Source organism: Nicotiana attenuata, unplaced genomic scaffold, assembly GCF_001879085.1.
Source record: "Nicotiana attenuata strain UT unplaced genomic scaffold, NIATTr2, whole genome shotgun sequence".
Lineage (NCBI taxonomy): Eukaryota > Viridiplantae > Streptophyta > Magnoliopsida > Solanales > Solanaceae > Nicotiana > Nicotiana attenuata.
In genome coordinates, this window is record NW_017670314.1 from 655,224 (window position 1) to 666,462 (window position 11,239).

Here is an 11,239-nt window from a genome sequence, read left to right on the forward strand (position 1 = left end):
AATACACTTCAGACTTCACGCTTATAATTCTCACAACCTTTTCTGAATTTTCTTGTCTGCACTTTGGCTTTCACAAGATCGCCGCTTTCTTTACTTATCTTTTTAAAAACTGGTATGTCTTGATTCAATTCCCAGCATCATCCCAATGTGTTTATTTACAGTCTTTTCGCCTATGTCTACCTTTTACAGAATTTGACATTGAAATGCTTATGTGCTACTGTTTGCTTTACTTTCTTGTAAACACTAGTTCCCCATCCCATTTACCCCCATATGTTTGTAAGTGGGGACTCAGGGCATGGCAACAAGAATTGTTGCTCATGAACTGAGTTCTAACCCCCCTAAGTAGGCTAAAGGGTGTGCCAGTATGTCCCATTGCTGGGTATGCCCTTGCCTGCTCCTTTCTTGAGTCCTGCTTGTTATGAATCCCTATATCCCCACTCCCCCATGTATGCTGAGTTAAGGTATAGCCTGGCAGCATCCCTATTGCTGTCCAAGGCTGAACCTGACCTTCAATAGGTCTTAACTCCCCAAGTTCAACTGACAAAGCTGGTCAGGGGTGTGCCAGCACCCCAAAATGCTTGGCATGACCACCAGCTTGCCATTTCCCCTCTACTGCACTTGCACTTACTCCTAGTCTCTAAGTTCTGCCCCCCTCATATGAGCCTTGCTTTGGGACCTCGAGTTCCCTCTGAACTTGGACATATGAGGGTTGGCCCTTCCACACTGCACTATGTTCTTAACTATGCAATGATATTTGGGGTGTAAGCATTGCCTGGAATTCTTGAAGTTCCTTGGAACTTTGACACATCCCAAATAAGAGAAAGGCTTTGAAAATCCGATCCTGGAAGTTGGTTTATCTCATATTATTAGACTTTGAGTCTGGATTAGGCTGATTTGATGTAGATGTAATCACTGATGTAATTTTTTTTTTATTTTCTTCTGATTCGCTTGGTCTGTAATAAGCTTTGTAAATAACTTTGAAATAACTACTGGGGTATAGTGAAAGGGGATGGGACTATATGCATGCCAAAGGGGTAGAAATCATGTCTATAGGATATTCACCTTTAAATTCTGCATCTCACATCGAAATCATGTTCATAGGATCATTACCTTCAAATTCTGCATTTTCACATAGAAATCCTGTCTATAGGATATTCACCCTTTAAAATTCAGCATCTCACACAGAAATCATGTTCGTAGAATCATTACTTTCAAACTCTGCATTTTCACGTAGATACCATGTCTATAGGATATTTACTCTTTAAAATTCTGCATTTTCACATAGAAATCATGTCTATAGGATAATTACTTTCAAACCCTGCATTTTTCACATAGATATCATGCCCATAGGTTTTTCTGCACTTTGTAATAATACCATGGCAATAAATCGATAATGAAGCTCTGCATATTGTATAGATGATATGCCTATAGGACTTCCTGCACTTTGCATATACATTTGTCATTAGGCAAGCCTGCTTATAGGAGTTAAAATAACTCATTACATATAGATAACCTGCCTATAGGATCTCTGCTCAAAATCAGTTACACTTAGAAAGCATGCCTATAGGAACTATCACTTAATCAGAATCGCCACTCGTTCCTAAGTTTAAAATCAGTGGCAATTTGTTTAACACTCGTAGAGCTTATAAATAATGACTTTTTGCAATCATTTATTCCTCCGTCCCTGGATTAATAGATATCATACCTGTAGGCCCTGTTTAACATACGAATAGTTAGATAATTAATCAACTGTCAGTTTTCGACAACTACATCTAAGCAGTACTAATTTGGACTCTCTATCTGGGAAATATGTGGTAAATCAGTTCTTCCTACGCTAATTTTAATTAATGACCTAAACAGTATGTGTAAGACATGCTAAACAATTCGTTTCTTTAAGTGAGAAGGCCTACTTGAGCCTTTAATTGTTCTTATTTCCCCATTAACTGCTTTATGTGTTTTGTTTGTCGCTCTAGAATTTTATCCTTTTAAAACCCCTGAAAAGCTAAGCTCCCTCCCTTTAGGATTAGTAGTCCTAAACGCCTCCGGGACTGATAGGTGGGACGGGTAATAGCATGCAGTAGGTAACGATACCATTCCGCGCTTAAATACCTTAACGGGGTGGGAAGGGTAGACATGGAGATGATGATCACATGATAACACTATGCGTACGATTGATTACCGGTGTTGTGTGGATGATCCATGTGTTTTACAAACCTAGGACCCCCTTTCCTTTATATGACTTTGTTTAATATCTATAAAATTCTGTCTTTTCAACTACCCAAAACCCCTCTTTTATTTTACTGCATTATTCTTTTTTTTTTTCTAAATATTTCTTCAATGTCTTGATTAATTTTCTGCATTTAGACCTTCCCTCAAAACAAATTGCAGATCATCTAGACCTTGATTCCAACATGCTTGTCACGTATCTATCTGTAACCCTTATGTGTGAAGTTATTTGTATACTTATTTGCATTAAAGTCACAACATAGCATGGCCGGGAACCACACTAGTGGATCTTGAGGGGTGCCTAACACCTTTCCCTCGAGATAATTTCTAGCCCTTATCCGAACTCTGGTTTTCAAATTCAAACTCTTAGTGTCCTAATTCACTTAATCATTAGGTGGCGACTCTTCAATTCCAAAAACCCAATTCCCACACGGGAATAGAGTTGTCTGCCCAAATGTCGTAAACCCGATTTCGCGAGAAAAAGGGGGCGTCGACAGCGTGGCGACTCTGCTGGGGATTTCTTTAGGCTTTTACCATTACATGTTATTCGTGACTTTATTGCTTCTTTATTGCTTTTATTTAATGTCTTTATCTCTCTTTTACTTCGAAACTAACTTGGCTTTTATGTTCTTTTTCTTTCTTTAACGCTTTCATTTACTGTTTTCCTCCAATACCGTTGTAATTTTCGAGCAATTATTGTAATCATTATGAACGTGAAAATAGGTGACAATTTGTTTCAGTTTTTGTAATAGCATCTTCAACATCATATTCTACTCGTGCCAAACAAATACCATAGCAAGCCTTGATGAGTTGTTGCGCTTTTCCGATATTATTATCCCCTAAATTTGGAAAAGGCATATTTGCGGTAAAACCAGTCGATCAGCGGTACAGTCGACGGTTCCGTGCCTTTCCCTCTTGAGTTGTCCGCTCAAGGGTACCGGTCTAGCACCTCATAGAAACCTTATTCTATTTAATTGTTCATGCATCACTGTCAAACCTAGTCGAGTCAGTTATGTTGTCCACATAATGACTCCTTAAGATAGCCTTGTCCAAAGTCCACTGGGTTTCCTTGGAACCCAAACGGACAACACCATATTCTGTGCATTTATTTGGAGAACTAAATGCCATTATGCTAATTATTGGCTTAAATAGTCGAGTCCGGTGGGGTAAGGGTCTAACACTTTGTTTTGCAGAAAATGAGGCACGAAATCCCCAGATTCGGCATGGTAACCCATATTCACCCAAGGCTGCTAAGCTGGTGGGAAGACCTTCACTCCAGTGATTGCTAAAACGCTGAGGGAAATGAAGGAGGACATTTGGCTAGGGCTTATCTACTGCTGGGGCTGCGTGAGCTGGTGAAGCTGTTCGATGGAGCTAAAGATGCCGAGTCTGGGGAAGGTCCTTCTGGGACCAAATAGTTAGGAGACTCTTTTCCTTTTTGCTTTAAAATGTAATAAGGGCAACGACCATTAGTGATATTTTTACTTTATGCAATCTTAGTGTCGTTTTGGGATTCGTCTTATTTTTTATCAATAAAATGAGGCATTTAGCATTATATGTTCTCCAAATTAACTTGTCGCTAGGCCTACCTCGGGCACAACGAGGCACACAATTTAGGACACGAATCATATTCTTATACTACGTGTTTAAATATTGCAATATTTTTCTCGGAATCCATACTAACTTGTTACCTTTTTGTTTTTTTTTCCTTTTATTTTTATTCCTCTCCCCAAAAGGTTAGTTCGTGCACTCTGGCATCATCGTCCTACTCCACAAGATCTAAGGGCCCTCCACCTCCTCCTCCTCCAAGTCCTATCAAAAGCAAGAACAAAGCAAAAATGGAGGACGTGAATAACATCAGAAAGGAGAACTCAGCTGAAAGGGTAGAGGTTCCTCAGGGTATTCAGGTGTCCAAAGAAAGTGCCGCCCAGCTCGAACAGAAGCTACTGAAATTTCAAGAAGAACTAGACCAAGTCCGGAACTTGGCGAGCTTGTCATTCTCCCTCACTACTCCAGACGTCAACTTTCCCAATGCTCAACACCCCATACCTCCACAGAACATCCCGAAGCCGCAGAAACAACCCGCTACTCATCAAAATTGCAACACATGTCACAACAACACCCCACTCCTCATCCCTGAACCGTCAAATGATCATCCCCACCACACTCCCATCTATGTGGAAACCCTACCACAATATACTCAGCCCATTACAAACACACCGGAGTCTGATGACAAAGACTCCCTCATCAAGAACCTAGCCGCCGAGCTCAAGAAACTGACTAGCCGAGTCTAGGGTGTTGAAGGAAACAAAGGTATTGAAGGGCTGAATTATGAGGATCTTTGCATTCAGCTAGTCGTCGAACTTCCCGAGGGGTACAAACCTCCCAAGTTTGAAATGTTTGATGGCATAGGAGATCCCAGGGTCCATTTGAGGACATACTGTGATAAGCTGGTTGGCGTAGGAAGAGATGAAAAGATTCGCATGAAACTCTTCATGGGAAGTTTGAAAGGCGATGCGCTATCATGGTACATTAGCCAAGACCCCAAGAAGTGGACAAGCTGGGTAGGAATGGCGTCCGATTTCATGGACAGGTTCAGATTCAATACAGAAAATGTGCCAGATGTCTTCTACATCCAGAATCTGAAAAAGAAACCTACTGAGACATTCCGCAAGTATGCCACTCGATGGAGATTCGAAGCTGCTAAGGTCAGGCCAGCCTTAGAAGAAGAACAGATGAACAAATTTTTCGTCCGAGCTCAGGATCCACAGTATTATGAGAGGTTAATGCTGATAGAGGGCCAGAAATTCTCCGACATCATCAAGCTAGGAGAAAGGATTGAGGAAGGCATTAAAAGTGGTATGGTCACTAATTTGGAGGCATTGCAGGCTACCAACAAGGCTCTACAGTCTGGTGGCACGTCCAAGAAAAAGGATGTGGGTGCCGTGATGGTTGCACAGAGAACAAAGTCCCCAGTAAAATACCAAGCCTACTCGGTACCCCCTCTCACATACCAACCTATCCCCAATTACCAAGCACCTCCGCCCTCTTACCAAATTCCATCACCTGCTTACCAATCATCTCCCTCCCTCACATATCAACCTACCTCACCAAGATATTCCCAACCCGCACCCGTCTACCAAGCCTATAATGCTCAGCCTTCTCACTACCAATCACCTCCCGCCCGCCAAAACTTCCCCAGGCCACGCCCTAATTTCGACCGTAGACCTCCCAAGCAATACACCGCCATTGCCGAACCAATCGATCAGCTATATGAAAGACTCAAAGCAGCCAGTTACGTCACCCGAATCCCCGCCATAACTCCAGAAAATCCCTCCCAATGGGTCCAATCCAAACAAAACCTGTGCATACCATTCCGGCATGAAAGGGCATACCATTGATGAGTGCCGATCTTTGAACGACAAAATCCAAGCTCTAATTGACAACAAAATCATCGTGGCAAAGGAGCCTGCTCCTAATGTTCGCAATAATCCCTTGCCTGATCATAAGGGTGGAGGCATGCATATGATCGAGGTAGAAGATGATTGGGACCCCAAAGGGTCAATTGGATTGATTGCCGAAGGTGACGAGCCCAAGAAACCAATAGTCACACTGAATCCAATCGTAGTCCAGATCCAGCCCTCTGGGGATGCTGAAGTAAACATGTCCGTGCCTCTCGAATTTGAAACACCGTCATCCACAAAGACCGCAGAGCCAATTGAGGTGGAGTTTGGGTCTCCGAAAGTACCATTTGAAGTTGCTGTATTACCTCCCAAAACAAGGGTGCCCATTCCTATAACAATGTCAGCCATAACGCCATTCCATACACAGGCCATTCCTTGGCATTATACCGCCGAGGCAAGAAGGAAGGGGAAAACTAGGTCCGGAGAAGCAATTACAGCACAGGGTATGACCAGAACAGGTAGAATTTATACTCCAGAGCACTTAGTTGAATCAAATAAGCAGGCCTCTAGACGGCCTATTGAAATTGGGCCCGATGATCTCTGGCGGAAGATACAGGCGAAAGAATACTCAGTTGTTGATCAATTAAATAAAACACCAGCACAGATCTCCATTCTAGCTCTACTGCAGAGCTCCGAGACACACAAGAATGCCCTGATGAAGATACTGAGCGAGGCGTATGTACCCAGTAACATAACTGGAGGAGAGATGGCAAACATGGTCGGGCAGATATTGGAGAGTCATAAGATCACTTTCCACGAGGATGAGTTGCCCCCTGAAGGTTTAGGCCACAACAAAGCGTTGCACATCACTGTGCAATGCGAAGACTATTTCATCACCAGGACTTTGATTGATGGAGGGTCCAGCCTCAACATTTGTCCATTGGTGACCCTCAGAACATTGGGGAAGAGTCTACATGAAATCAAGGATGGGGCTATCAACGTTAAAGCTTTTGATGGTTCCCAAAGGTCCACTATTGGGGAGATCAGTTTATGTCTGCAAATGAGACCAACTTGGTTCGATGTTGATTTTCAAGTAATAGACATCCCAGCATCATACAACTTATTACTGGGACGACCTTGGATCCACGCCGCTGGAGCTGTAGCATCAACCTTGCACCAGGCAGTGAAATTCGAGTGGAATCACCAAGAGGTGATTATTCATGGTGACGGGAGTAACCCCATATACAGTCGCCAAACCATCCCAGCGATTGAAGGAAGAAGGAAGCTAGGAGGAGAAACCTACCACCAGATTGAGCGAGTCAACGCCGTGGACAAAGATAAGTGGTGGGATAACAAGATAGAAAGTATACTGAATTGGAGCGGGTATGAACCTGGAAAAGGGCTCGGCAAGAACCTCCAAGGAATCACCAAGCCTATCAAACTGAAGAAACATGGCACCACTTTCGGGTTAGGGTATGGATATACTTGGCAAGAATTCAGGAACTGGTCGCCACCATGGCGCGGCCCTTACTACCCGCTGGAGCACCCAATACCCCGCCTGGAGCAAACTTTCCAGCCAGCGGACATCATATATGGGTCAGAGGAAGATGAAACATTGGCAGCAATGAAGAACCTGTTCTTGGAAGATGACAATATGGACTGTCATGTCATTCGAGGAGGAAGGGGAGGAAGGCCCTTCCATACAAGCTGTGAGCCGAGGAGCGCGCCTCAACAATTGGTCCATTAGAACCACCAAGGCCCGGAAAGCTTCGGGGTAGCAAGGCTGAACAAAGCACTATGCATTATCTTTTACTTTTTTGCTAGTTGATTTCCCTTCAGTATTATCTTTAAAATTTTGAAAAGAGCTTCGACGTTCAAAACGATTTTGGAATTTATCAAAGTATTTTAGTTTCTTATAAGTCTCGCTCTTATTATTTTTCTCTATCATTTATTTTGTCTTACACAGCATTACTATTACTTATCTTGATGAACCGACGAGTGTGACATGCGACGAGGTAACGCAACAAATGAATATAGACTCAGAAGAGGATGAGATACCAGAAGAGATCGTTAAAGAGGTCGAGGACTTTGAGAATAGACCTAAGTCTAACCTGGACGAAACTGAGGTCGTCAACCTGGGGAATACAGAGATTGTCAAGGAAACGCGCATCAGTGTTCACTTGTCACCGTCAGAAAAAGGAAGAGTACACGAAGTTCTTAAAAGAATATGAGGACATATTTGCCTGGTCGTATGATGATATGACCGGTCTCAGTACATCTATTGTAGCTCACAAACTGCCAACAGATCCAACATGTCCGCCGGTAAAGCAGAAACTCAGAAAGTTCAAGCGAGATATGAGTTTGAAAATCAAGGAAGAAGTTACCAAGCAAGTCAAAGCCAAGGTCCTCAGGGTAGTGGAGTACCCAACATGGTTGGCCAACATTGTGCCAGTGCCAAAGAAGGACAGGAAGGTTAGAGTCTGTGTCGACTACCGGGACCTCAACCGGGCCAGTCCAAAAGACGACTTCCCCTTACCGAACATACACATCCTGATCGACAACTGCGCCAAGCACGAGCTGCAGTCATTCGTCGATTGTTTTGTCGGATATCATCAGATATGGATGGACGAAGAAGACGCGGAGAAAACGGCTTTCATCACGCTGTGGGGAATGTATTGTTACAAGATGATGCCGTTTGGATTGAAGAATGCTGGGGCCACCTATATGAGGGCCATGACTACTATTTTCCATGACATGATACACAAAGAGATCGAGGTGTATGTAGACGACATCATCATCAAATCCAAGAGAGCCACTAATCACATGGAAGATTTGAGGAAGTTCTTCAACAAACTGAGAAGGTACAACTTGAAACTGAATCCCGCCAAATGTGCATTCAGGGTTCCCGCCGAAAAACTGCTTGGGTTCATCATAAGTCGCCGAGGAATAGAACTGGATTCGTCAAAGGTTAAAGCCATTCAGGAATTGCCGCCGCCAAAGAACAAGAAAGAGGTTATGAGTTTCTTGGGGAGACTCAACTACATCAGCCGGTTCATAGCCCAGTCCACTGTCATTTGTGAACCAATCTTTAAGATGTTGAAAAAGGACGCCGCCACTAAATGGACTAATGATTGTCAAAAGGCCTTCGACAGAATTAAGGAATACCTGTCAACGCCGCCAGTCCTGGTTCCGCCCGAACCGGGTAGACCGCTATTGCTCTACCTTGTAGTACTGGATGGGGCATTCAGATGTGTTTTGGGACAACATGATGAAACAGGGAGAAAGGAGCAAGCCATCTACTATCTCAGCAAGTTCACCCCGTATGAGGCCCGGTATTCCCTGCTAGAGCGCATGTGTTGTGCTCTGACTTGGGTAGCTCAGAAGTTGAGGCATTATTTCTGTGCCTATACCACTTATCTCATATCAAGGATGGATCCACTAAAGTACATCTTTCAGAAGCCCATGCCCATGGGCAAGCTATCCAAATGGCAAATCCTGCTGAGTGAATTCGATATTGTCTACGTGACCCAGAAAGCGATCAAAGGACAAGCACTGGCCGATCATCTTGCCGAAAACTCCTTGGGTGGAGAATACGAGCCTCTAAAGACATATTTTCCTGATGAGGAGGTCTCTTTCATAGGAGAAGACATTGCAGAATCCTATGATGGCTGGAGAATGTTCTTCGACGGAGCAGCAAACTTTAAAGGAGTTGGCATAGGAGCAGTTCTAGTATCAGAAATAGGTCAGCATTATCCGGTGTCCACCAAACCCAGGTTCCCGTGCACCAACAACATGGCCGAGTATGAAGCCTGCATCTTGGGGCTCAAGCTGGCCATTGACATGAACGTTCAGGAGTTACTAGTGATCGGGGATTCTGACTTGCCCATACATCAGGTTCGAGAAGAGTGGGCAACCAAGAACTCTAAGATACTTGCATCACGTACAGGAGTTGAGGAAGAGGTTTACAAAGACGGAATTCTGGCATGTCCCCAGAGTCCAGAATGAGTCCGCCGATGCATTGGCCACTCTATCATCCATGATTCAGCATCCAGATAAGAACTTCATTGATCCTATCCCGGTAAAAATCCAGGATCAACCCGCTTACTGTGCTCATGTCGAGGAAGAAGCAGATGGAAAACCATGGTTTCATGACATTAAGAAGTATCTGTCAACAGGAGAATATCCAGAACTTGCAAATACTACTCAAAAGCGCACACTGCGGAGGTTATCCAATCACTTCTTTCACAGCAGAGGAATCCTGTATAGGAGGACTCCCGATTTGGGAGTACTAAGATGTGTCGAAGCAAAGGAAGCATCCAGGTTGTTGGAAGAAGTTCATGCAGGGACCAGTGGTCCGCATATGAATGGTTTTGTCTTAGCCAAGAAAATACTCCGGGCCGGTTATTTTTGGATGAATATGGAGACGGACTGCATCCAGTATGTTCAGAGATGCCATCGCTGCCAGACTCATGCAGACATGATAAAGGTGCCTCCTAACAAGCTAAATGCAACAAGCTCAACATGGCCGTTCGCCGCTTGGGGAATGGATGTCATCGGACCTATCGAGCCCGCCGCATCAAACGGGCATAGGTTCATTCTAGTGGCAATTGATTATTTCACCAAATGGGTTGGAGCAGCATCTTATAAGGCAGTAACCAAGAAGGTTGTGGCAGACCTTGTCCGCGACCGTATCATTTGCCGGTTCGGCGTCCCAGAGTCAATCATCACTGATAATGGTTCAAATCTCAACAATGATCTGATGAGAGCAATGTGTGAGACGTTCAAGATTAAGCACAAGAATTCCACAGCCTACAGACCTCAGATGAGGGGAGCTGTAGAAGCAGCCAATAAGAACATCAAGAAAATACTAAGGAAAATGATAGAAAAACACAAGCAGTGGCACGAAAAGCTATCATTTGCTCTGTTGGGATACCGTACCACAGTCCGCACATCAACTGGGGCAACTCCTTATATGCTGGTTTACGGTACCNGTTCTCCTAAGATAGACAACCTAGTCTTATGAATTTTCTCCTAGGCTCACAATCTTAGTCTGATGAATTTTTCTCCTAAAATAGACGACCTAGTCTGATGACCTTTCTCCTAGGATCTGAATCTTAGTCTGATGAATCTTTCTCCTAAGATAACAAAGACCTAGTCTGATGAATATCCTCCTAGGGTCGACATCTTAGTCTGATGAATCCTTCTCCTAAGATAACAAAAATCGACCTAGTCTGATGAATCTTCTCCTAGGACCAACATCTTAGTCTGATGAATTTTTCTCCTACGATAGAAGTCCTAGTCTGATGAATTTGCTAGTCAAATGTCCTTAGTTTTACTCCCAGGAGACGTGCATGCCAATCAAGTCTTTAATTTTACTCTCACCCTTACACCAATAGCATAAGTGATTTACAGTTTTGCTAACAACTCACAAATCTTCCCAGTTACCAAACTGGGGCAGAAAATTTTCTTTGTTGTTTATTTTGTTGCAGTCAGGAGCCCACCTGGAGAACAAGGGAATACGTTTCAAGTTCAGCAATCAGGAGCCCACCTGGAGAACAAGGGAATACTTTTCAAGCTTCAGCAGTCAGGCGCCCACCTGGAGAACAAGG